Source organism: Mus musculus, chromosome 6 (genome assembly GCF_000001635.26).
Source record: "Mus musculus strain C57BL/6J chromosome 6, GRCm38.p6 C57BL/6J".
Lineage (NCBI taxonomy): Eukaryota > Metazoa > Chordata > Mammalia > Rodentia > Muridae > Mus > Mus musculus.
Window position 1 is genome coordinate 30,304,578 of NC_000072.6, and position 27,352 is coordinate 30,331,929.

The 27,352-nt window shown below is 45.0% G+C and overlaps 1 long non-coding RNA gene across 1 annotated transcript; it reads left to right on the forward strand.

Moving 5' to 3' along the window:
* The first annotated feature begins 37 nt into the window (after positions 1-37).
* Positions 38-27,228, forward strand: 1700095J07Rik (RIKEN cDNA 1700095J07 gene). Its single transcript, NR_166056.1, has 2 exons — positions 38-512; positions 26,283-27,228. It is a non-coding gene; the product is annotated as an RIKEN cDNA 1700095J07 gene (long non-coding RNA).
* Positions 27,229-27,352: the final 124 nt, after the last annotated feature.

Sequence of the window (27,352 nt, forward strand, 5' to 3'; positions counted from 1 at the left end):
CGCCGGTGGGAGGGGAGGAGCATCGTCGTCGCGGTGTAAGCTTGTCAGGGGAGTTCTGGGAGATGTAGTTCCTCTTTCTCCTGCCATCGTGCATTCCCTCCGCCCCCTCCCCCAACCTCCTCACACACTTCATCGATCAACTGCCAGTGTCGTTACCATCAACATAAACGACGGTAGTAAATAATGGCAGTATGATTACATTCATACTTTATGTACCACCCTCTCAACAGTGCTGCAAAGGCTGTTTGGATATGGAGGAGGCCAAAGTGGCAATTACTCAGACTGGCGTCCAAATCTGGAAATTCCCACACCAGCATGTTCTCTCCACTCTGCTCCCTCTTCAGAGGGAATTGGTTTGCAGGGATTTAGACTACAGTAAGGCTTCCCCAGAGCTTGCAAACAGGGTTCATTTACCCTCTATGCAAACAAGGTCAACAACTCCGGAACTGCAGTAGAAGCAGCAAAGAACAGAAATAATTTGATACTAACATCCTCATTCTACAGAATTTGAGGTAAGTTGAGGTCCTTTTTAAAATCACAAAGGTGACTGATAGAAGCACCCTAAATAAGTTATAATGCAGAACAAAGACACAGTTCTGCCCTCTGAACTCCTATATCAGTTCATGACTCTGAGGATACAGTGTAGATGAAGATGAAATTTACACAGCTCTCCCAGAATGGACCAGAGTGTCAGCATCATTTGAGAACTAGGAAGGAATGCCTCTAGAAGGGCCTTAGGCCTACTCAATTAACATATGCAGTTGAACTAAGTTCTCAGACAGTTCCCTGAACAGTGAAGTCTGAGATATACTGCTCTACAGGGCTCAAAAGTACTGTAAACCTAAGGAGCAACAAGGTAAAAGAGGCAGAATAGTGCCAAGTATCCTCAAAAGCTTTATCTATTGTCTTTTCTCTATGACACACACTTGGACTTTGTCAGGTCAGGTACTGAGGGCTAAATTGAAGATCATTTGCTCCTATCTTTCTACCCTTCAAAATGCCAGCTATTTTTTTTTTTTTAGTTGTAACATACATATAAAATATACAATGTTAACCATATTTAAATATTCAATGCAACAGCAAAAAACCATTAAATATTGTGCAAGTATGACTAGTGCTCATTTCCTGAACCTTTTCATCAATCCAGACAGAAATCATGTGCCCTTAAAAGAATAACCCCTCCTCCCCATCCCACCAGCCCCTGGTAACTTCCACTCTATGTTCTGGGGAGAAAAAAAGACTATCCATTGCTTTCTCCTAGGAGAAATCTGTCAGCAGACGGGTATGAAAAGACTTCTAGCCACCTTTATCTGATCACTTCATTGAAGGAAGAAAACAAAACAAAACAAGATTTGTCTTTCTCACTGTCTGCACCAGACTCCCTAGGGTGTTATTGCCCCTACCAGCTTTCCTAGAGTGGCTCCCCCAGCCTCCTTTGCCTGATTACCTCCCTCCCCTGTGCTAAGACAGTGGTTTTCAAGCTTGGCCCAACACCTCAGAATCACCTGGGGAGCTTGTTAAGCTCACACAGAGTCCAGGAACTGCTGCTGGGAATTCAGAAGGTCTGGGGTGAGGCCTAAATAGCCTTGTCTTTAACAAGTACCCCGGATGTTTCCGATGCTGGCCAAAGTCAGAAAAGCTCTGCCGTCAAGATTCCAAAAGATGTCTCAATTTCGAGACACCTATCTGACTGTTAAGTGCATTTATAAAGTCCTATGCCCAAAAGGCAGGAGCTGTGTGCTCTCTGCTCCTCCACCACACACACAGTGGCACCTAGAGGACCTGTGGTCATTGTCTCTAAAACCACAGCATATATATAGAACAGACAGTCAAGGAAAGGACACTAGAGGAAGAAAGGCCTGGAGTTAGGGCTTAAAAATTCTACATGGTCTTTTCCTCCTCACTGATACAACTGCTGTGAGCAAAAAAACTTGGGAGACTAACCAGAGAAGTGTTTCATAACGGAAACTTGCAGACCACGCTGATGGTGGCAAGCCTGCTCCCTCCACAGGTAACGGAGGGTGAGCCCTGGAAGCAGTCTTAGCAAAGGAGAACCATGATGTCCTTTGGAGGTTGTTGGTGGTGGTGGGTTTTTGGTTTAGTTTGGTTTGGTTTTTCGAGACAGGGTTTCTCTGTATACCCCTGGCTGTCCTGGAACTCACTTTGTAGACCAGGCTGGCCTCGAACTCAGAAATCCTCCTGCCTCTGCCTCCCAAGTGCTGGGATTGAAGGCGTGTGCCACCACGCCCACTGTTTTTTTTTTGGGGGGGGTGGATTTATTTCTGTTTAATACATATGACTGTCTGCTTGCATGAATCCATGTGTATTATGTGCCTGGTGCCCTTAGAGGCTAGAAGAGAAAGAGTCATTTTCCCTGGAACTGTTGTTACAGGTTACAGACAGTTTTGAGCCCCTTTGTAGGTACTGGGGACCAAACTTAAATCCTCTACAGAAGCCGCACTACATCTTAGCTGCAGAGCCATCTCTCCAGTCCTAGGAAGTACTTTAACTCTTGGCTACTTAGGACTGATCTACCTCTCCCTGCTCTTCATTATGCCTCAGTAAGTTACTTATATCCTTCCTGAACCTCAAATTTCCTCATCTGTAAAGTATGGGCTCTGATGCCCTACCCAGATTGAGTGGCTTGATGGAGTTCAATGGAAAAGATCAATGTGAAAGCCTTAGATGTTATGAACTGCTTTCCACAGGGGGAATGGGAAATACTGATGACCAGGTGCACTATGGGAAATACTGATGACCAGGTGTAGTCTGGCACTAGTACTGGTCTTATGTAACTGTTACTATGCTCTTAGCACCCCATTTCCCCCACTCCTTATACACCAGTTATAGGAGGAGGTCATTCGCTTTGGGGAAATTGGTTTTGTTTACTTGCTTTTGAGGATGCTACAACATCCATTGTCTCTGTGGCAAAGGTAGGCAGGCACACATTTCCCTCTGGGTATTTTTGCCATTTGTTCTTTCCTGAATGCGCCTCCCCAAGTCTAACCTTCTTCCTTCCTGCTTCCATAGCTTCAAGGAACTCCTGAGCCTGCCCTTGGCTGAATAAGTTCAAATTTTTTTCCACAGCTTTGCTAAAGAAAACTGAAGTTACTATCGAGTCTGTTGGTTTGCTTTCCCCTTTCTCCCATGTTTCAGCCGTTCAGAATGTCAATAATTTACCCTAAGACAACACCAGGGCCTGGGAGTGTCTGTTTATACTTGTGCACTCGCAAGACGGAGTTCTGGAATGAGCGATGAGCTTCCTTATCAGGTACAGCCAAGGGGCGCCTGGGAGGGAGCAGCTGTCCGACCCTGCCTGACTCACCAGTGTTGCAATCTGAGAAATGGATTCTGGGCCTGTTTATCTCTGCCCCGGGGCAGGGCCAGGCTTGACCAGAGGGGCCTCTGATCTCATATGCAGCTTCTACAAGGCAAGAAATAAGCTTGAGAGAATATAGTGCTTCCAACGAGACACTAAGATGAAGCCAGGTTTTTGGCAGAGTGAGTGGAAGAGGCCAACAAGAAACTAAAACCATTTCTGACATGGCCTATTAATCCTTAAGGTGAATTTATGGTTGTCCCTACCCAGTGTTAAAATAGCCCCACCCCCATGCCCCCAACAGTCTCCTGTTCCCACGGGATTGTTTCTCAGAGAAAACAGTTCACTCTGAGCTAGCTCACTCTAATGACACATCGCAGGTCTGGATCCCTTCAGGAGGTCATCATATCTGCAGTCTCTTAATACCTGGACCTAAAACTGTAAAGCCCTGCCCTGGAGACATGGGCCTGTAGGTAGAGTGCTTGCCATGTGGGCCGGAGTGCAGATCCCTGCTCTTCCAGCGAAAGAAAGGGGAGCCAGAAAGCAAGAGAATCTGCAGAAGCTCAAGGGCCAGGTGGCCTGGCATTCCAGGTGGGAAGTAAAGAAGAGACAGTGCCACAAACGAGGTGAAAGGCAAGGACTGGTGTCCATGGCTGTATGCCTGAACTGACACCATGAATGTTTGCGCACTCACACACATACACAAACAACAACAACAATGATCCTCCGAGCTCACTTCACATGATCTCTATGTAACCTGGTCGTTGTGTCCTCACTAAGGACCGTGCAGCACAACTCAGTAGCAGCTTCCGTCTGGTTCAGAGAGATGTTGCAACCTCTTTAGCACCAGTCATGTGTGACATGTTTTGTCTACACACAGGGCCACCAGCAACCTCACACATACTGCCCAGCACCAAACCGAGAGAAAGAAGCCTGGGAATTATCCTATATCTACGGAGTGCTCTCCTGGGCAGGGTGTCCTGGCTAGAGGCCTTGTGCAGTCCACTGCTGGTGCCCTGTCTTTTCTTTCTCACGGTGTCACCTCCCTGTTCTGGAGCTGTGGATGCCTGAGAGCTCTAATCCCCACGTGACCTCATCCAGCCTCTGGGCTTTCTTTGCTATCCCTGCTGATGCCTGAGAAGACTCCTGTGATGCAGGCCCTTCCCCCTCAACTTCAGACAGGCACACAGACCCAGAATACAGTTCAGATGCAACATTCTTTCCTCTTTTTCTTTGGTTTCTTTGTTTGTTTGTTTGTTTGTTTTTGTTTTTGTTTTTGTTTTTGTTTTGAGACAGGGTTTCTCTGTGTAGCCCTGGCTGTCCTGGAACTCGCTTTGTAGACCAGGCGGGTCTCGAACTCAGAAATCCACCTGCCTCTGCCTCCCAAGTGCTGGGATTAAAGGTGTGCGCCACCACCCCCGGCTTTCCTTGGTTTCTTCATCTAGGTAAATGGCAGCTACTCCTCCTGCCTCTGCTTTCCCAAGTCACAGGAGTACACCATCCTACTGAATTGGTTTGTGATTTTTTTTTAAATTTTATTTATTTATTTATTTATTTATTTATTTTGAGACAGATCATTACCCTGTAGCCCAAACTAATTTTGAACTCTTGACAATCTTCCTGTGTCAACCTCATGACTGCTGGGATGGGACTATAGGTATGAGTCACACCAGGCCTGGTTAATATGACCAATTTGTGTTCCACATATTGATCTAGGTACTTGATATATAGGAATAAGTGATGCAGATGAAACTTCTCTGTCCATAGAGCATGGGCTCTGGTGGTGGGAGAGGACAAAGAGCAAGGGATGCTGTTAAGTCCTGTGGAAGAAGGAAATGGGAGACACAGAGTTCTGAGATCGGCAGGAGGGGTGGTAGCTCAAAAGCCATCCTCAGCTACATGAGCCCTATCTCAAAACAGGGGTTGGGGAGGTAACGTATTTGGTAGAATGCTCACTGCATCAGCTCAAGAACATGAGCGTGGCCCTCAGAAGCCACAGAGAAGAGCCAGGTAAAGTAGCTCAAGTTTGTAATCCCAGTGTTAGAGAGACAGAGGCTGGCCCTGAGGATAATCAGTGGACTCTGGGTCCCAGTCAGAGATCCATCTCAAAAATAAGGTAGATGGCACCTAAGAAGAATAACACTTAAGGTTGTCCTGTATCTCCATAAGAGTGTACATACATATGCCTCTACACACAAACTCACACAGAGAGAGAGAGAGAGAGAGAGAGAGAGAGAGAGAGAGAGAGAGAGAGAGAAGAGGACGAACTGGCAACAAACAACTAACAGCTCCCACCAGTCACTTCTTTCAGTCAGTGCTGGGTTGCTGAGGTGACTCCAGGGAAAAAAGCCACACAAACCTGGTGACCTGATTCCAACCCAAGAACCCATAGTGGAAGCAGAGACTACTTGACTACTTGCAAGTTTTATCCTGGCTGTCATATTGATACCGCTTGGAGTTGTTAGTCTCACTAATAAAAGAATTTAAAGCCAGGCGTGGTGGCGCATGCCTTTAATTCCAGCACTTGGGAGGCAGAGGCAGGCGGATTTCTGAGTTCGAGGCCAGCCTGGTCTACAGAGTGAGTTCCAGGACAGCCAGGGCTACACAGAGAAACCCTGTCTCAAAAAAAAAAAAAAAAAAAAAAAAGAATTTAAGAATGGACTCAAAGAGAAATGCAAGGATGATTTTATTAGATTTTTTTCTTTTTTTAAGCCCCAGTGCAGGCTAACTTTAAACGTCAGGGCAATGGAAGAAAGAAGGGGGAAAGCCACGCTATTTAAGCTAGCATGGAGGTCAGACACAGGGCAGACTGACAAGCAGCCACACCATGGGGAGGAAGACTTACACAAAAGGCATAACTGAATGGGAGGATAGGGTAGGAAGGATGGGGGGGGGGGTGTAGTCCAAAGTGTTAGGAAAGCAGGCTAGCAAAAGAGATGAAAAGAAGAAAAAGAAAAGGTATGATTTTCTGAATAATTGAAAAAGAACAGAGAGATAGATATATAAGCAAAATGGCTGAAATGCTATGGACCCATAGCCCAGGAGGCTACTGCACTAGGAGTGAGACTATGGGTAGGACCAGTACAGTACCAGTTAGCTGGGTGGTGGTGGCGAACACCTTTAATCCGAGTACTTTGGGAGGCAGAGGCAGGCAGATTTTTGAGTTCGAGGCCAGCCTGGTCTACAAAGTGAGTTCCAGGACAGCCAGGGCTACACAGAGAAACCCTGTCTCAAAAAACCAAAAAAAAAAAAAAAAAAAAAAAAGTACCAGTTACTCCCCCTCTCTCCTTAGCCAGGCTTAAAGTGAGCCTGCCTCTTAGAGGAAGGCCCTGGGCCAAGTAATTCCAGCCCATCTTGAGTATCTATATCTATATCTATACCATCCATGTCCATATCCACATCCATATCCACATCCATATCTATATCCATATCCATATCATCTGCCAAGGCCAGAGTTTCCATTATCTTTCTCTCTCAATATTTTAATACTTATTTCATTTTGTGTGTGAGTTTTTTGCTTGGGTGTCTGTGATTATACCACATGCATGTTTAGGACCATCAAATGCCAGAAGAAGGCACTGCATCTCTGGAACTGGAGTTACAGATAGTTGTGAGCCACCACGTGCATGCTGAGCATCAAACCCAGGTCCTCTGGAAGAGCAGCAAGTGCTCTTAACTACTGAGCCATCTTTCCAGCCCCTCTATTCTCTTGGCCATACATTTTTTTTTCTACTCTAACATGTGCACCAGGCACATATGTTCCTGCACTCATAAATTCTCCCCCCTATATCATACATACACACACACCCACACACACACATAAACCAGGCCAGGCAGTGGTGACACAGGCCTTTAACCCCAACACTTGAGAGGCAGAAGCAGGCAGATCTCTGAATTTAAGGCCAGACTGGTCTACAGAGAGAGTTTTAGGACTGCCAAGGCTATATATGGCAACCCTGGCTAGAATAACAAAACAAAAACACAATAAATAACATTTAAAAGGAGTTGCCTCAGTGAGTAAAAGCATTTGCAACTAAACTTGGAGACCTGAGTTCTAGTTTTGGGCCCCCAGTGGTGTTAAGAGAACAGCAACTACCATGGTTGTCCCCTGACCTGCATATAAGTATGGTGACCTATGCAGCAATTCCCCCCAATAAACTGATTAAAATGTAAGGAAATTTTTGCTTAATGGTTCTTCCCAAAGTTCTCTTCAAAGTAGCAGGAAGTTTTATATGTACTGAGTGTCTCCCCTGAATCAGGCACGGGGCCAAGGTGTGGTATTTACAACCTAACAGCCTGCAGGATGGATGAGTGTTCCCAGAAGTTAAACAGCTTGCCCAGGGCCACACAGGAAGGAAGTGGAAACATCAGAGGATATCAAGTCATTGGTTCTAGAGTTACCACACTGCTAACTCCAATAAAGAAAATCTCATTTGTAGATGTTGAAGAACTCATTCTCTTTCATACTCCATGCAAATTCCACTTTCTTCATGACACTGAAGACACTCCTCCTAACCTCAGCTGGGACTGGAGAGGAGGCCAGTGGCCAAGAGCACGCACTGCTCTTCCAAAGGACCAGAGTTCTGTTCCCAGTATCCATGTTAAGCACTCCAGTTCAAGAGGATCTGGTGTCCACTTCTGACCTCTGTGGACATACACACATACACAAATAAAGAAAAAAGAAAAAAGATTTCTAGACCATTGTAAACCAAATTAATGTATTCAGAAGAAGAAATGCCTCCTCTGATGTTCCCATATAACAACATGACAATTCTACCGGTTGCTCTAAAAGCTCTGACTATTTTGTTTTAGTTTTTTGGTTTTTTGGGTGTTTTGTTTTGTTGATTTTTCCAGACAGGGTTTCTCTGTATAACCCTGGCTGACCTGGAATTCACTCTATAGACCAGGCTGGCCTCAAACTCAGAAATCTGCCTGCCTCTGCCTCCACCAAGGACTGGGATTAAAATTGTGCACCACCACTGCCCGGCCCCTGACTATTTTTATTCACACCTATAGACCACCAGCAAGCCGATACCCTTACCTATATATTCATCAATCCCAAGTTATCCCCAACATCTTTCTGTTGCAGGATATTTGATCACTCTGTGAACCCTGAGACTGTGTTGTTTACTGGGGGGGAAAAAAAACTGTTTCTAGTTGTGGTGTGGCTTAGCCTTAGTACACACCTTTAATGCCAAATAATGGAGGTACAATTAGTTATAGAAAGAAACACCCATGTTTGAAAGTAATAGACTAAGTGGTAGAGAAAGTGACAAAACAAAACAAAAAACCAAACCCCACCCCCAGGCCCCCAAAAGAGAGAGAAACATTTTATAGAATAGGATATGCCTAATTCTCACAAGAAGAGATGGGAAAGGGGAGCTGTCTGAGGAGCAGTACTAACAGAGGAGGCAGTTTTACTGGGACTGTGATACAGAGACAGGTTGCAGAGAGAGAACAAGCTAGACACAGGTGAAGGCAGAAGGAACCAGAAAATGAGAAAGATCCCAAAGATTAGAACATATTGTCAAAGTTAGTATGAGGTCAAACAGAGCAATTCAGTCAGAAGCTGAGAGAAGCCAGATTGAATCAGTCAGCTTGGAGAGGAGTTTGAGCCAGAACAGCTGAGTTGAACAGCCAAGCCAGAGATCAGAAAGAACTAGGAGCCAGGCATGGTAGTGCACGCCTTTAATCCCAGCACTTGGTAGGCAGAGGCAGGCAGATTTCTGAGTTCAAGGCCAGCCTGGTCTACAAAGTGAGTTCCAGGACAGCCAGGGCTACACAGAGAAACCCTGTCTCGAAAGACTGAAAAAACAGAACAGAAAGAGCTAGGAAGGAGTGACCTTATACAGCAGCAAATCTCAGAGGCTGAAAACACTGTAGGCCTAGAATTAGAATGTACAGAGGGAAGAAGCGTCCATGGCTAGGCCTAGGTTAGCAGATGGAGGCAGTAAGCTTCCAAGACAACAATTATATCAGGCAAATAAAGTTACATTAACATCTTCCACCTACCCTGAGCCTCCCATCTCTACAGTAACCCCATCTCGCCTTTCTGGTCCTATTTTTGCCCACCAAGACCCCCACCCTCACCCTAAAAATTCTAATAAAATTGTCCATTCTTCACCCATCTATTAAGTGGTTCCAAGACCCTTAAAGATACAGAATGCACACTGATATAAAATGACATGTAACTTGCATAGCCACCCCCAAATTTTATCTACTGTTTTATTTTTTAAGACCTGGGCTTGCTATGCCAGTCTGCTTCAATGTCCTGAGTTGCTAAGACCATGAGCTCAATAGGCCCTCACCTTCCCAAACCTTCAGTCATCTCTAGATTTGTTTTACTAACTCATTCCATGTAGTATTATATAAGTGCTCACCAGAGTATTGTTAGGGAATAATGGCAACAAAGGAAACCCTACATGTTCAATAGAGCTATGCATTAAATTTTTATTCTCTGTATGTGTGCTCTCTGCTCTCTCTCTCCCCCCCCCCCCTCTCTCTCTCTCTCTCTGTGTTGCCACAACTTGAGCATCAGTGTCAGAGGACAACTTTTGAGAATCTATTCTCTCATTCTACTGTGGGATCTGGGGCTGATAACTCAGGTTGTCAGGCATATGCAGTACCTGGCAAGCCACCTCCAGGGTAGAGACATGATTATTTCAAATTACTTCTAAACCCAGAGTGGTGGCACAAATCTTCAATCCCAGAACAGCAGAGGCAGGAGAATATCTGTGAATTTAAGGCCAGGTGGTGCTACATAGTTTCAGGACAACCAGGGCTACATAGCAAGACCCTGGCTCAAAATAATAAATGAACAAATAAATAAAAGTAAGTAAATAGCTCTGTGCATTTGTGTGTGTATGTGTGTGTGCATGCTCGTGTGTGCACACATGCATGTGTGCAGTAGATTATTCCTTCTATCATACCAACCCTGGGTTTGAAATAAAGCTATCAGGCTTAGTAATGAATACCTTTACCTTAGGAGTCATCTTACTAACCCTCAAGACATGATTTGATAGATAGATAGATAGATAGATAGATAGATCAATAGATCGATAGATTTTTCAAGATGCCCCCATGGGTATAGCCTAACAATCTGGGTCTGTCTCTCCAGAACCCAGTTGGAAAGCCAGATGTGGTGACATGCATCTCTAACCCCAAAATGTCTATGAAGGGATGGGAGACAGATATATATATATATGGTGGAAGGAGAAGTTGTTCTCTAACCTTCACATTCAGGCATGGCAGCAAACACATACAAAGTTAAGAAAAAAATTTAAAGTTCAAACTGGTCATGGGAAAACATGATATCTCAGTGCTCAAGAGATAGAAGAAGGACACTATAATTTCAAGGCCAGCCAGGGAGAAGGACATGATAAGGCTGACATTTGTCTCCAAAAAGAAAAAAGGTAAAAGTATTTTCAATCAGGGCTGGAGAGATGACTCAGTGGTTAAGAGTACTGGCTGCTCTTCCAGAGGACCTGGGTTCAAATCCTAGCACCCACAACTGTCTGTAACTCCTGTTCCAGGGAATCTGACATGCTCACATAGACGTGCCATACATGCAAGCAAAACACCAATGAATATAAAATAAAATTAAGCCGGGCATGGTGGCACGCGCCTTTAATCCCAGCACTCGGGAGGCAGAGGCAGGTGGATTTCTGAGTTTGAGGCCAGCCTGGTCTACAAAGTGAGTTCCAGGACAGCCAGTGTTATACAGAGAAACCCTGTCTCGACAAACCAAATTAATTAATTAATTTATTTATTTATTTATTAAAAAATCATTTTCAATCCATGGTTCCTGAATCATAGATTCAGAACCCACAGATACAAGGAAGCCAATTGCATGGCATGTTTACTTGCATATAATACATACAATACTACAACTTTGCCCATTATTTTCAGACAAGGTCTGTCACTGAGCCTAGAGCTTGCTGTTTTGGGGGCTAGACTAACCAGCATAGGTCAGGAATCCTTATTCTCTGCCCAGAACAGCACTGGGGTAACAGGAGGCCGTGCCTACCTTTACATAAGTTGTTATAAAATAGAATATGAGAGAGGTGAGGTTGAGGGTGGGTTATCTGGCCCACTCATGCAACAGATCTGGTATAAAGGGGGTTTACTGAAGAAAGGAGGATGTGAGGGGCTGGAGAAGGGGTAGAGGTGGACAGATGGGAGCAGAGCCTTGGGGACAGAGGACAGAAATGGGGAGAGAGAGACCAGCCAGGAACACATGGGAACAGAAAGAGAAGGGGGAGGGGAGACTGGAATTGTAAGCAGTCCTTTTATAGGCCACCCTCACTAGGCCTCAGGTAAAGGCATCCAATGATGACATAAACCATTGCAAGGTCCCTGGGAGGATCCTCCCGGAATCACCTGTAAGCTAACACAGGTACTAGAATCCAAAGTTAGGCCCTCCTGTTAGTGCCACAAGCGTTCACCCACTGCCTCATCTTGCCAGTCCTCTAGATATTTAGTTTAAAAATGTATTTGTGTTTACTTTAATACTGAGTATATTCAACTTCCCTTTAATCCCATGCTATGTGCACAACAGGCAGTTAATAAATGTTTGTTAGTAGTTAACTAAGAAATCCCACCCTGACACACAAAAACTTGCACACATCTTTATCTTGCTGATAAAGCAACTATTCAGAATATTCAGGCTATTCAGAATAGCCATAAAGTAGAAAAACTTAAGTGTCCAAATTGCTGAATGAATGAAATAAACGTGGTATGTCCATACACTGGAATATTATTGAGCAATAAAAAGCACAAACACATGCTACAGCATAGGCGACCACTGGAAACTTTGTGTAAAGTGAAAGAAGTCAGTCACAAACAGCCGGCACAGTATGTGACTGCATTTCCATGAAACGTCCAAAAAGATGTCTAAGGCCTGGGGTAACAAACACCTAATGGGTACAAGAGGTTTGTTATGTTTGATGTTGCTTTTTAATTATTACATCTTTTTTATTTTTTCTTTTTGAAAGCAGGGTTTCTTTATGTATCCCTGGCTATCCTGGAACTTACTCTGGCCTTGAATTCATAGAGATCCACCTGTCTCTGCCTCCCAAGTGCTGGGATTTAAAGATGTGGCCACCACCACCCAGCTCTAATCATTACATTTTTATGTATTTGTTTTGTGTGTAAAGGGTATATGAGTGCCACAGCACACATGTGGAGATCAGAGGACAGCTTGTAGGAGTTAGTTCTCTCCTTCTACTAAGTGGGTCCTAGGGATAGAACTCAAGTCATCCATCAGGATTAGAAGAAGCACCTTACCCACTGAGCCATCTGATCGACCTCTCTGGGGTCAAATGCAGTGCCTTTAACTACTGAGTCACACCACCCTCCTTAAAAAGTTATTTCTGGACTGATGAAGTTGTTCAGCACTTGCCTTACAAGGAAGTTATCAACCTGAGTTTAATCCATAGGGCTCATGGTGAAAGGCAAGAACCTACTCTGGAAAGTTGTCCTCTAGGTACCAGGAAGATGGTTAAGCACTTAAGAGTACTTCCTAGCCAGGTGTGGTGCCGCATACCTTTAATTCCAGCACTTGGGAGGTAGAGGCAGGTGGATTTCTGAGTTCAAGGCCAGCCTGGTCTACAGAGTAAGTTCCAGGACAGCCAGGGCTACACAGAGAAACCCTGTGTGGAAAAACATAAATAAATAAATAAATAAATAAACAAACAAACAAACAAACAAACAAACAAATACTTCTTGCACTTGCAGTGGACCTGAGTTTAGTTCTCAGCACCCGCATGGTTATTTCTCAATTGCTTGTAACTCCAACTCCATGGGATCCAATTCCTCCTGGACTCTTTGGGTACCTGAACTCACAAGTGCACATACTCCTACACACACACACACACACACACACACACACACACACACACACACACGGTTTAGTTTTCTTTGAAACAAAGTCTCACTATGTTGCCCAGGCTGGCCTTCAACTCCTGGGCTCAAATGATAGCTTTACTTGAGTCTCTGAAGTAGACAGAACTGCAGGCACCCATCAGCTTGCTTAGCTTAGAGATGTTACTTTTAAAAAAGAAAAAGAAAAGAAAGAAAAGAAATGCTTCTTCATGGTATAGTGTTTGCCTGGCATGCACGAGGCTAGAAGTTCAGGTCAGGAGTCAGACATAATAGAACATTCTTGGCACTCAGGAGGCAAAGGCAGGAGGATTGCCTCAAGGCCAGTTCTAGACCAGTCAGAACTTCATAGTGAGACATTGCCCTCCTTACAAAAAGTAATAATAATAAAGAAACAAAACAAAACAGAAAAGGGCCCTAGGCAGTGATGTCCCACTCCTTTAAATTCCAGCACTCAGGAGGCAGAGGCAGGCAGATCTCTGTGAGTTTGAGGACAGCTGGTCTACAGAGTGAGTTCCAGGGCTACACAGAGAAACCCTGTCTCAGGAAGGAAGGAAGGAAGGAAGGAAGGAAGGAAGGAAGGAAGGAAGGAAGGAAGGAAGGAAGGAAGGAAGGAAGGAAGGAAGAAGAAAGAAAATAAAACAGGTAGTTTATGCTTATAATATCAACTACTGCAGGAAGATTATCAAAAGTGTGATGTCATTAAGTACATAGTGAGTTCCAGACTAGATGGTTACAGAGTGAGCCCTTGTTGCAACAAACAAACTAATTAAATAAATAAACAATAAAGCAGCTTCCTCTTCTGTACTGTCTACTTTGTGTCAATTTGACACAAGCTAGAGTCATCGGAGAAGGAGCCTCAGTTAAGGAAATGCCTCCATGAGATCCAGCTGCAAGGCGTTTTCTCAATTAGTGATCAGTAAGGGAGGGCCCAGCCCATAGGTGGTGTCATCCCTGGGCTGGTGATCCTGGGTTTTATAAGAAAGCACGCTGAGCAAGCCATAAGGAGAAAGCAGTAAGCAGCACCTCTCCATAGCCTCTGAGTCAGCTCCTGCTTCCAGGTTCCTTCCCTGTTGGTGTCCTGACTTCCTTTGATGATGAACATTTATATGGAAGTGTAAGCAGAAATAAACCCTTTCCTCCCCAAGTTGCTTTGGTCATGGTGTTTTGTTGCATCAATAGAAACTCTAACTAAGCCATCTTCCTTGCTCCATCAGGGACAAAGGTTGACAAAGGTTGACGGGGACTGAGGCCTCTCTTCATTTTCTAAGAAGACCCAAAGCCTCCTTTGGGGGAGCATACTGCTGTGCCCTTTCTGCCGGTATCTCTCATCAAATGTATACCCTGCCCTTTCCTCCCAGGCTGTAGCTATTGCAGGTCAAGGTCCCCTGTAAGCATCTGAGACCACCAGTTGCGGCCAAGGCATTGCCAGCTTGTGAGTGAACTTAGCATCCCTGTCTTACTGGTACTGGGCAGAGAATTGGCTCCAGGTCCCTTCTACACCTTGAGCAGACTGCTACACTCCTCCCCATGTGTTCTGTGTCAAAAGTAGCAGTCTGTGCTTAAAAGGCAGAATGTGTGGAATCCGGGCTTCCACACTCCAGTCTGGCTGAACTCTAAGAAGAGGAATTAAGGAGGTCGTTGACCTGAATTTCCAATCCCAGCTCTATCCCAGAACATGTAGAGGACCTACTTGCTCACTTCCTCTGAGTAGACTACCGAGACAGAACAGTTTAATATGTAATCCTTTACAGTGAATTAGAACCTCGATTTTAAAAAAAAGAAGAAGAAGAACAGCCAGGCAGTGGTGGCGCATGCCTTTAATCCCAGCCCTTGGGAGGCAGAGGCAGGCGGATTTCTGAGTTTGAGGCCAGCCTGGTCTACAGAGTGAGTTCCAGGACAGCCAGGACTACACAGAGAAACCTTGTCTTGAAAAAACAAACAGAGAGAGAGAGAGAGAGAGAGAGAAAGAGAGAGAAAGAGAAAGAGAAGAGAAGCGAAGCGAAAAGAAAAGAAAAGAAAAGAAAAGAAAAGAAAAGAAAAGAAAAACCAGATCTGGTGGCTGGTGATGCGCATGTGTAATCCCATCATGGAGGAGGCTGAGGTTCAAAGGCCTGAGGCTTAAGGAATTAAAAACTAGTCTCTGCAACCTAGTTCAAAATCAGCCTGTGTTACATGCTTCTTTGTGTCAAAGACAAATAAAACAAATAAAAATCAAAAGAGCCAGGCATGACACTCCAAGCTATTCAGGAAGATTCAAATTCAAGGGCTGCCTGGGATACAGATACAGAGACAGTTCAAGGCAAGCTTGGGCCAGTTAATGATGCCCTATTTCAAAATAAAAAGTAAAAAATGGGCTGGGGACTTTTCTCAGTTGTTGAGAACTTCCCGATAGGCAAACACATAGATACATAAGTAAAACAAACTGGAAGTAGACTGGTGGCCTGTAATCCCAGCAGTTAGGAGGTGGGGGAGCAGGGGAGCAGGAGTCCAAGATCATCCTCTGCCATTTAACTCGTTTGAGGCCAGCCTGAGCTACATGAGACCCTGTCTCAACACAAGCTAAGACAGACAAACAAAAACAAACAAAGCCCCAAAAGAAAAATAAATAAGTAAACAAATGAAAAGCAAGGTTTGAGGAAATGGAAATGGTACACTAGTCCTAAGAGAGATCTTCCCAGTGTGACCATAAATATGTACAAGTATTATGTGCCCGAGAAAAATAAATCCCAAGCCGTTTCGTTTATACCTTCATTGTTGATGTCTCCTTGCCTCAGAAGTAGCATGGAGACTGCGAAGCCCTTCCCTAAATTACCTGCTAACATTCCCTCGGGCCTGCTCCCCTGCCACCTCAGACCCTCTAGATGGTCCTTGTTTTCTGGAAAGACACCTGGGCCCCAGGCCTGCCTCCTCCCCTGGGAGACTGGTTTTCAGGGGAGTGATTCTCTGCCTTCCTTGGAGGCTCTGTTCCCCAAAGGCGTGGCTTGGATTTTGATTTCCTGAGAGGGAAGTCTTCTGGGATGGAAGGATTTTACAGTGAGGAGGGATTCCAACACATCTGGGTGGCCTGGGCTTCATTTGGCCGGGGGCATTGCCCAGTGCCTTTGGTGAGGGATAACCTCCCAAACTTCTTACCCAAAAGCTTCTGAAACACTCGAGGGAGAGGGGTGCTCAGGACCCCAGGCAAAGCTGGTATTGGTTCCCCATAATTATCAGCCAGTTAAAACTCCTGCCTGCCCCATATCCCCTTGTGTCTGTGGTTTTCTGTTACACTTCTGATTTCTACTGCAAATCCTCGTAGGGAGGAGCGAGGGCTGCAGTGGTTGCTGTGAATTCCTGTCTCCAGGGCAGGAGGGGCAAGGCAAGGTCTCCAGGGCACAGTTTACCCCAGTCCCACCTCCCCTTTGACTTCTTTTACTGCTCTTGGAGTGACTCGCTTCCTCCTGAGGTCCTGGAGTGGCCATGCTCCTCGCTTAGCCTTGGGAGCATTGTGTGACATTCATCTGCATGTCTGCCACACCCTTACAAGGCCAACAAACTGGAGGAAGTGTTTTAAAAACTATTTCAGAGGGACTCCAAGATGGCCCTCCAAACTTACCAGACCAAGGGCATGCATGGCCCTACTTTACAGAGCCTTTGTCCTTCCTTCCTAACCCTGAGACAGAGAAAAAAATCACTGCTGGGGGAAAGCCAGACTCTGAAAGAAAAACAGCTGAGTGTGATACTTTCCCTGTAAGCCCAGCACTTGAGCTGAGGTAGGAGGATCACCATGGGCTACCCTGGGCTACAAAGTGAATTCTGGGCTTGTCTGGACTACAGAGTGAAATCCAGTCTCAAAAGCAACACAATACAAAAACACAGACAGACAGACAATACAAAAAAACAGACAGACAGACAAACAACAACAACAAACCCAACTACAACTGCTTTTAATTTTTTCTTTTCTTTCTTATTTTAAATTTCTATTTATTTATTTATTTATTTTGTTTTTTTCAAGACAGGGTTTCTCTGTGTAGCCTTGGTTGTCCTAGAAGTCACTCTGTAGACCAGGCTGGCCCCAAACTCACAGATATCTGCCTGCCTCTGCATCCCAAGTGTAAGATTACACTACCACACTCGGCTAAATATATATAGTTTCCCCCGCCTTCCCTCGTCTCCTATGCAGTGCTGGAGTTTCCAGTGCTTGAGGAATTCAACTCAGTAGCATTTGTTCCCACTCCCGCTCTCTTCCCTCACTGTGGGACTGACTCTGCCTTTGACAGGTAAATGCATTTCCTTGATAGTTCCCTTCTCTGAGAAGTCTGCCCCTGACTGTATGATAGAGCTCTCCCCTTGCCCGAAATTCACCCAGGTGGGACAATTTTATGTCTAAGTCGTACATAGCTGTGTCTTTGTTTATCATTGATAGGGACTCTTTCCAATTAGCGTTCAAGGATTTGCTTCCCAATGATGATCAATAAGTAAGTCAAGGAGGGCTGGGGATGTGGCTCAGTTGGTGGAGCATTTGAGCATGCTTAAAGCTCTGGGTTTTTATTGCCAGAAAGATATAAAGTCAGGTATGGTAGCAAATTCTTGACATCCCAGCACTCCAGAGAGCCAAAGCTCAAGGTTATCTTCAGCTATGTCATGATTTTGAGGCTAGCCTGGGCTACATGAGATGCTTTCTCAAATGATATAAGGCAAGTGGGGGTGTGGAGAATTAATATCCTGATTGGTAGGCCTTGGTTTTCAGAAATGTGCATGTTGGTTATTAGGTAGCTTTCTCTCAAACCCTGCTGGTTTGATTTGGGAGCCCTTGAGCTTGCCCACACAGATGGCAGGCATTAAATTCCTCTCTCTCAAGAGCAAGCCCAACTGTCTGTTATGAGATCGCTGAGTACCTTGTGAAGCAGTAGTCTGTGTCCCAGGAATGGGATGATGAACTTACTTGGTCCCCAGTCCTAAGGGAGATCTGGCTGAGGGGCCCTCCTCAGGCTGTGTCCTGCTGGGAGCAACTCTCCCTGTTGTCACCTAGGCAAAACAGGCTCTTTTTAGTCCAGGCACTGCATGGAAAGGCAGCTGAAAGTCAGAGGCTGTGGAGATCAGCTGGTCATATTTAGTCAGTTTTATTAACACGTTAAAGCCAGGGTTTGACGGGGCAAACACAAAATAAGGCTAAACAAAACCAAAAGACTGTCCCTTCTCCCAGATCCGCCAAAAAAAAACCCATATCCACAAGCAAAGGAACCAACAATCAATAACCTGTCTAACCACATGCCTTCCAATGCTTTTTCTGTATTCGTGAAATTATTAACTTTATTATTTTTTGTTTTTTTTGGGTTTTTTTTGTTTTGTTTTTGTTTTTCTGTTTTTTTTTTTTGTTGTTGTTGTTGTTGTTTTTTGGTTTTTTTTTTTTTTTTTTTTTTTTTTTTTTTTTTTTGAGACAGGGTTTCTCTGTGTAGCCCTGGCACTCACTCTGTAGACCAGGCTGACTTCAAACTCAGAAATCCACCTGCCTCTGCCTCCCCGAGTGCTGGGATTAAAGGCGTCCGCCACCAACGCCCGGCTAACTTTATTTTTTGAATCAGGGTCTTAAGTAGCCCAGGCTAGCCTCAAACTCGTTCCATATTTGAGGATGACCTTGAAATTGCAATTTTCTTGCTTCTACTTTAGTGCTGAGGCTCTAAGCATGACTCACAACACCCAGCTTTGGCAGCACCAGAGTCAGATCCAGGGCTAGGCAAGCACTCCACAAAAATGTCTATCCTAAGATTGTTGACGGTTTAACTTCTAACTGCCCAGAATCAGAAAGACCCAATTGCCTAGTTTGACTAGGGAACTGATCTTCTCAGGTAGCCAAGCCTTGGCTGCACATAAGAAAAATGTCCAAGGGCTGGTGAGATGGCTCAGTGGGTAAAAGTACCCGACTGCTCTTCCAAAGGTCCGGAGTTCAAATGCCAGCAACCACATGGTGGCTCACAACTATCCGTAACAAGATCTGACGCCCTCTTCTGGTGTGTCTGAAGACAACTACAGTGTACTTACATATAATAAATAAATAAATCTTAAAAAAAAAAAAAGAAGAAGAAAAAAAAAGAGAGAGAGAGAGAGCCGGGCGTGGTGGCGCACGCCTTTAATCCCAGCACTTGGGAGGCAGAGGCAGGCGGATTTCTGAGTTCGAGGCCAGCCTGGTCTACAGAGTGAGTTCCAGGACAGCCAAGATATACAGAGAAACCCTGTCTCGAAAACCAAAAAAAGAAAAAGAAAAATGTCCAGTAGCAAACATCCCACCTTGGAGACGCTTCTCCCATAGACTAAGTCTGTGAGGCTGTGCCTCTTCCATGCTTCAACAACCAGGAGCGCTGTCAGCAAAAATGAGGGCTAGAGGTCCTGGCGTTTGAATCTCCTAATACTGCCCGGAAGTGCAATATTTAGGGAGAGTATTGAGTGCCTTGAGCAATTCATTCATTCAGCCAGAATCTACTGAGCACCTACCTGTTTTGGACCACAGGGCTTTTAATCTTAGGTGTCTGTCCTTAAACTGTCTGTACATCGATCAGGGAGACTGCAACATCCATGATAACAATACAAGCAGAACCTTCCCTCTGCCTTTGTTTCTCTTCTCTGGTTAAGGAGCAGAGTCATTGGCTGAGAAGCCACTCCATTTGTTGTGGCTACTGTGGACCCTTTAAGAAGAATGAAAGGGGGCTGGAGAGTTGGCTCAGTGGATAAGAACACTGACTGCTCTTCTGAAGGTCCTGAGTTCAAATCCTGGAAACCACAACCATCTGTAATGAGATCTGATGCCCTCTTCTGGGGTGTCTGAAGACAGCTACAGTGTACTTACGTATAATAAATAAATATTTTTTAAAAGAAGAAGAAGAATGAAAGGCACCTTCCTAACTGGGTAGATAGCACACGCCTTTCATCCTGGTAGGAGGCAGAGGCAGGAAGATCTCTGAATTCGAGGCCAGCCTGGTTTACAGAGCAAGTTCCAGGACAGCCAGGGCTGTACAGAGAAACCCTGTATCGAAAAAACAAAACAAAACAAGAATTTCAATTCTGCTGAGCTGAAGTGGTATATGCCTTTGATACCAGCACTTAGGAGGCAGAGACAGGCGGTTAGATCTCTGAGTTTGAGGCCAGCCTAGACTACAGAACAACTTACAGGACAGCCAGGGCTACGTAGAGAAACTCTGTATCAAGCAACAGGAACAACAACAAAGTATCTTCAAGTAAGACCACATATGGTTGGTGTGGAGGTGGAGCATAGGTCCACTCACTACACTGCTATAGTTACTCTCCAATGGAAACTCCTTTGTAGCTCCTCACTATGGAGTTCATCAATAAAATCCAGCTCTGGCTCATATCCTCCTTACATGGGTTGAGTTGTGCACCACTGAAAGTTATGTTAAGCTGAGCCTGGCGACTTATCTCAGGCCTGTAATCCCATCCTCTCAGGAGCCTGAAACAGGATGATCAAAATTTGAAAGTATGCTACTCAGAGATACAGAGTGAGTTCAAGGGTAGCCTGAGTAGCTACATGAGAGCTTGTCTCAAAATAAAAGGAAGAAAAGGGCTGGGGATATATATAGGTCAGGGGTGGAGAACTTAGCTAGCATACATGAAGCCCTGGGTTCAATACCCTGAATAATATTGATAATAGGAGCTAAAGAGATCACTCAGCAGTTTAGAGAACTCATTGCTCTTGTAGAAGACCTGGGTCCAATTTCCAGAATCTACATGTTGGCTTGCAACCATCTCTAACTCCAGTTCCTGGGGATTGAACACCTTCTTCTGACTCTGATAGGCACAAGGAGCACTAACAGCGCAAGTACACATACACATACAGACTACAGGTATATATATATATATATATATATTATATATATATATATATATATATAATATATATTATATATTATATTATATATGTTTTAAAATAAGACATTGAAGTGAATGTAGCCTTATTTGGAAGAAGAGTGTTTGCAGAGGTCCTCAAGTTTAGGCCATACCAGACCAAGATGACTCTGAATCTTGTGGCTGGTCCCCTTACAAGACCTGGGCTGTCGGACCTGAATGTGGTGGCGCATGTCTTCAATCCTAGCACTTGGGAGACAGAAGCAGAGGGATTTCTGTGCATTGTCTACAAGTTCCAGGCCAGCTAGGGCTGCACTGTGAGCAGGAAAATGACTGGGGGTGGCTCAGGCAGTAAAGTGCTTGCTGTGTCAACCTGAGGACCAGAGAAACAAACAATTGGCAGGGCAGTGAATGTAATCCCAGAGCTAGTGGAGCAGATACAGTAGGATCCCTGGAGTTTATGAGAAACTCTCACTCAAAAAAAAAAAAAAAAAAAAAAAAGGCGTGGCACAGTTGAGGAACACCTGATATCAATCTGGCCCATGTACACATATACACCAAAAAAAAAAAAAAAAAAAAAAAAAAAAGGAAATTGAGACACTCATGCTGGGAAAAACACTTTGTGACAACAGAAACAGAGGTGGCAGTGGGGTGACCACAGAAGCTGAGAAAGAGGCCGTCCATCCTGTCACTTTAAGCCGCCCCGTTTTGTGCAAGTTGATTACAGCAGCCACAGGAAACATCTTTCAGCTGTTTTGTGGCTGAAGAAGGAAAATGCAGAGTCCTAGTCTCTTAAGTGAATTTTCCTGTTGCTGTGACAAACCATTCTGACAAAAGCAATTTACAGGAGAAGGGCTTTATTTGGGCTCCTAATTCAAGGGCATTTATTGTTCACTGAGGTGGGAACATCAGGGCAGCAGGAGCTTAAGGCAGCTGGTCACTTGGCACCCACAAACAGGAAGCAAAGGGCACGAATTCTGGAGCCCAGCTAGCTTTCTCCTTTTATACAGCTCAGGACCCTAGTGTGGGGTCTCCAGCCTGCAGTTAACCAATCAACAGCATCCCTCATCCACATCCCAGATGTTCAGTAGTCCCTCACAGTGTATCCAGAGGCTTTGTTGCTTGCTGATTTCAGAACAGATTCTGCATATAACATTGAGCAGCACTAACTATTGACTTAGTGGGTCACTTCTGCTGTCCAGATGGAATATCTGTTCTGCTGTCTCCCCAGATCCCTCTCTTCTCTATCTTGGACACCACTGCTGCTTAACTAACCCCAAAGCCACCAACCGTTTTTACTCACTGTGCTTTCTAGCCCCCACCCCCACCCCACCCCTCCTCCCTCTCTTCCTTCCTTCCTTCCTTCCTTCCTTCCTTCCTTCCATTCTTTCAGTCAGAGATTTGCCGTCTAGCCCAGTCGCCTTCTATTTGAGCAGCTCAGTGCTTGGATTGTAAGCCTGGCTATTCAAACAGTTTTACATCGCTAACAGACCTCTTTCCCCAGTCTCCAGACTCATCTATTGAAGGAATTTCCTTCCTTCTAGCATTATACTGTGAGCATAGATACTGTGGGTCAAAATTTACCCACGGATCCTTGTGGGAATGGCTTGTTTCTGCAACACAATGTCTGGGGACTCGGCAGAGAGACTGAAGCGAGCTGGGAAGGGCCAGGCAGAATCATCTTGGGCATACCTGTGCCTGGGCTAGGGTGACTCAAAGGCAGAACTGTCCCCCAGAGTGTCAGCACAGAATCTCTTCACTCACGCTTTCTTATGGGTCGTGTTTTTGGAAATATATACGTAATGCCTAGATTATATAGCATCTTCTTTTTTTTAGATTAATTTATTTTATGTGCATGACTGTTTTGCCCCATGTATGTATTTGTGCCACACACATGCTTGGTGCTCAAAGGGTCAGAACAGGGGCTTGAATCTCCTGGAACTAGAGTTATGGGTGTTATAAGCAGCCATTTGGGTGCTGGGAACAACCTGGGACCTCTGTAACACGGACAAGTGCTCTTAACTGCAGAGTCATCTCTCTAGCATGCTACATTCGTTTCGAAGGGTGGAAGACGGGAATGTGGTTTTGCTATGTAACTCAGACAGACCTGCTTGCTAGCTTATATCCCAGACTGGCACTGAATTCATAACAATCCTCCTGCCTCAGCCTCCTAAGTGTTGGGATTATAGAATTCTTTGATGTCTACCTGGTAACTGTTAAGAAATTCCTCAATAACTTTATAAGACTTCAATTCCCTCTGCCTCTCTCCCTCAGCCACAAAATGCACATGCACACACACATGCACACGTGCACACACACATATCAAACTAGTATTCTCCAGATCATTAGCCAATGAAGAATGGAGATTCTTGCTTATTTTGAAAGAGGGTTGTAGGACCTAGGCTGACTTTGAACTTGCTATGTAGCTGAGGAAGACGCTGAACTCCTGATTCTGTTGCCTCTCAAGTGCTGGGATTAATAGCTATGGCCACCATAGCTGGCTATAAGACTTTTTTTTTTAATGTATTTAATGTAGACATATTACTGTGCTTGAAAAGCTTTTAACATAGTAAGAGGAAAACAAAATCAGGTCAATAAATGGTCTGTCTTATTCAGGCTCTGAGTGACAAGGTCTCACTCTGTAGCCCAGGATTGCCTCAAACTCATGATGGTCTTCCTGCCTCAATTACAGGCAAAAATTACATAGATAAGCCACCACAAATTAAATGCTTTCAGAAACACAGACAGGGTGGCACGTGCCTTTAATCCCAGCCCTCAGGAGGCAGACTTGGGCCGATCTCTGAGTTTGAGACCAGCATGGCCTACAGAGCTAGTTCCAGGTAAACTGTGTCTCAGAAAAACTTTGTCTCAAAAAAAAAGGAAGGAAGGAAGGAAGGAAGGAAAAGCAAATTAAGGAAAAGAAGAGAAGAGAAGAGAAGAGAAGAGAAGAGAAGAGAAGAGAAGAGAAGAAACACATAGAGAGCTAACATTAAATTCTGAGATAGAATTAGCAAAGATACATCTATACCATATATAGATATATCTATACCAGATACATCTATACCATCTATACATCTATACTTGTAACCTCACAATCCTCCCTGGCTCACAACCCAGTGTCAGAGTCTCCTTAGAATCAGTTTTGTAGATAAGAAACTCAAGAGAAGTCATGGGGTAGCCAGAGATGCCTCTGTCATGAGGAGATACTAAGGGTGGCATAATGCACTCAGAGACTCAGTAACTAGCCTGGGCAGCAGTGGAGATAATGCCCATTGCTGTCTCTCCTAGCTTTCTGGAGAATGTGATTTAAGGGCTGCTGGAACCCCCTTCCATGTCCCAAGTAGATGTGAGAGAGAGAAAGAAGTCCTGAAGACAGAGAGGTGACGGAGTAAAACTTACCCTGCTCAAGCTCCTATATTCCACCCCGAAATCTGGATATTCAGGGGGCAAAGGAGAGCCCATTACAGGTTTCAAGGCCCGCCAGGAAGAGGGGTTCCTAGGTAATGCCCCATCCCTGCCCATGTCTACCCTCTCTCTATGCCTGCTTCTTCTCCTGTTTTCATTTTAGACCTACACGGATCTTTTTGAAGCAAAGGGACTCAGAAATAAAAGCCCCATGGGTAATTTGGGGTGATATGATTATTGTGGGTAGATTGGATGGGACAAACGTGAAAAACAGAGGTGGGTGTTAAAGGAAGCATACAGACTTAGTTGTGAATACCTGCGGTCCCGGTACTCTGGGGAAAGGACGACTGCATTTTAGCAGTCCTGATGACCTAGAGGAAGAAACTGAAAGGTTGAGGCACGGCAGAGGCAGAGCAAGTTTCCCCTTTGGAAATTTCCAAATTCAGTACCCTGAAAATGCCAGCCCAGGGCTTAGAGAGGTGGATCAGAACAGCGCTTGCTAAGCAAGCATGAGGATGGCATTGGAATCCTCCCACATAGATGCCCAGTAGGTATAATTCCAGCCTTGGAAGGCAGACACAGGGTCCCCAGAGCAAGCTGGCTGGTAGGAGTCGCTGTGTGAGGGAGCTCTGGGTTTGACAATACCTCAGTGAAGAAACTGGATGAGTGTGGAAGATGACCCCAGACACCCACCTCAGGTGTCCATGGGCACATGTGCCAACCCACACACATGCAAGCATACATAACACACCACACACACACACACACACACACACACACATGACAATGAAAACAACACAAACTCTCCAGCCTACATCCTCCTCCCAGGCTTGCTCCTTGTCCTGGGGTCCCTGCATATGTTTGACTCATTGGGGTTACAGGCTTTCTGTCCTGCCCTCATCCAAATCAGCTCTCCAGTACCATGGGCTCCACTGAAGAAAGTCTCTTACATCTCACTCTTATTAGTCTGGCCCTCTTTACTTCTGACTCAGCTCTCGTCTGTCATAGGAACTGCCTAGTTGGCCCCTCTGCTTCCAGGGCCACTTCTGCCTTAATGTTTGTATAGCTCCTGTGTTCCTACCTTCATAGACCTGGGGCACCATCTCTCAGATCAAAACCCCCGTGTATGTCCCATCTGTAGCTGGAGACATGTAGATATTTATGGTAGGTTTAGGGTTGAAATTAAAAGTCCCCACCCAAAACGAAAGACCCTGGTGTCTCACAAAGCCCAGAAGTTAGCAGCTCAACAGTTAGGATCACTACCTGCTCCTCTAGAGGACCCAGGTTTGATTCCCAGCACCCACAGGGTGGTTCACTATTACCTGTAATTCCAGTACCAAGGGGACTGGATGCCTGCCTGCTTCTGGTCTCCTTGGACATTTCATGCACATGGTGTACAGACATATATTCATATACATAAAATAAAATGAAAACATAACAAAGCCCAGTACAATAGCTGTGACACGGTATCAGACCTCTACCATGGAAGTGGTGGTTGAATGTATACAGAACCACCTGATTCCAGAAAACCTTGGGTCATGTAGTTTCCCAGCTTAAGAATTGTAATGTGGGGGCTGGGCATGGTGGCGCACGCCTTTAATCCCAACACTCGGGAGGCAGAGGCAGGTAGATTTCTGAGTTCGAGGCCGGCCTGATCTACAAAGTGAGTTCCAGGACAGCCAGGGTTATACAGAGAAACCCTGTCTCGAAAAACAAAAAAACAAAAAAACAACAAAAAATTGTAATGTGGTTCCTCCTTGCCTCACTCCTTAGTAGATGCTGTCATTTGCAATCTGAGCTCACCTTATCTTCCAATTTCCACCCTGTTCTCTGCCTCCAGGATCTTTGAACTCCTCCATTCTGAACTGACCGTGACCTGCTGCAGTTGCTGCCACCAGCCCCTACCATTTCTCCTCCCGGACAGTCCTCCCTCCCACAGTTCCCAGCAAGCATCCTTAAGGCCGCCTTCCCCTGGACATTCCGAAGTCCTCCAGGCTTAGATTTATTGTCTGGTGTTAACTATAGTCTGTATCATTTATATATTTGCCTTTCTCCTCTTTCTATTTTGTGTATTTCAGGGGTCAGCCCCTTCCCTGTCTCTTCTGAGGAAAACACTTATTTTTCCTGCATTGGAGAACAAGACCCTATTACCTCTATTCACAAGTGACTGGGCCAGAGCTGGACAGAGAACTAATTCAGCCATCCACAGACAACTGCCAGGATAGCTGTTTCACACCAAGATAAACTGAATGTGATGGCTAATCCTGGTTGTTAGCTTGACACACCCAAGAGGGAGCCTCCATTGAAGCCTGGCCACTATCAGGCTGGCCTGTGGGCACTTCTACTGGGGTATTTTTTTGATTGCTGATTGATATAGGAGAGTCCAGTCCACTGTGGGCCTGGGCTGTGTAAAAAAGGTAGTTTGAAGGCTGGTGAGATGGCTCAGCAGTTAAGAACACTGACTGCTCTTCTGAAGGTCCTGGGTTCAAATCCCAGCAACCACATGGCAGCTCACAACCATCCCTAATGAGATCTGATGTCCTCTTCTGGTGTGTCAGAAGACAGCTACAGTGTACTTATTTATAATAATAAATAAATCTTTGGGCCGGAGCAAGCAGGGCTCCACCAGAGCCGGTGGGGTTGATTAGAGCGAGCAGAGGTCCTAAATTCAATTCCCAACAACCACATGATGGCTCACAACTATCTGTACAAACCACATGATGGCTCACAACCATCTGTACAGCTACAGTGTACTCATATACAAAAAAAAAAAATAAATAAATCATTTTAAAAAAAGAAAGAGCCGGGCTGTGGTGGCGCACGCCTTTAATCCCAGCACTTGGGAGGCAGAGGCAGGCGGATTTCTGAGTTTGAGGCCAGCCTGGTCTACAAAGTGAGTTCCAGGACAGC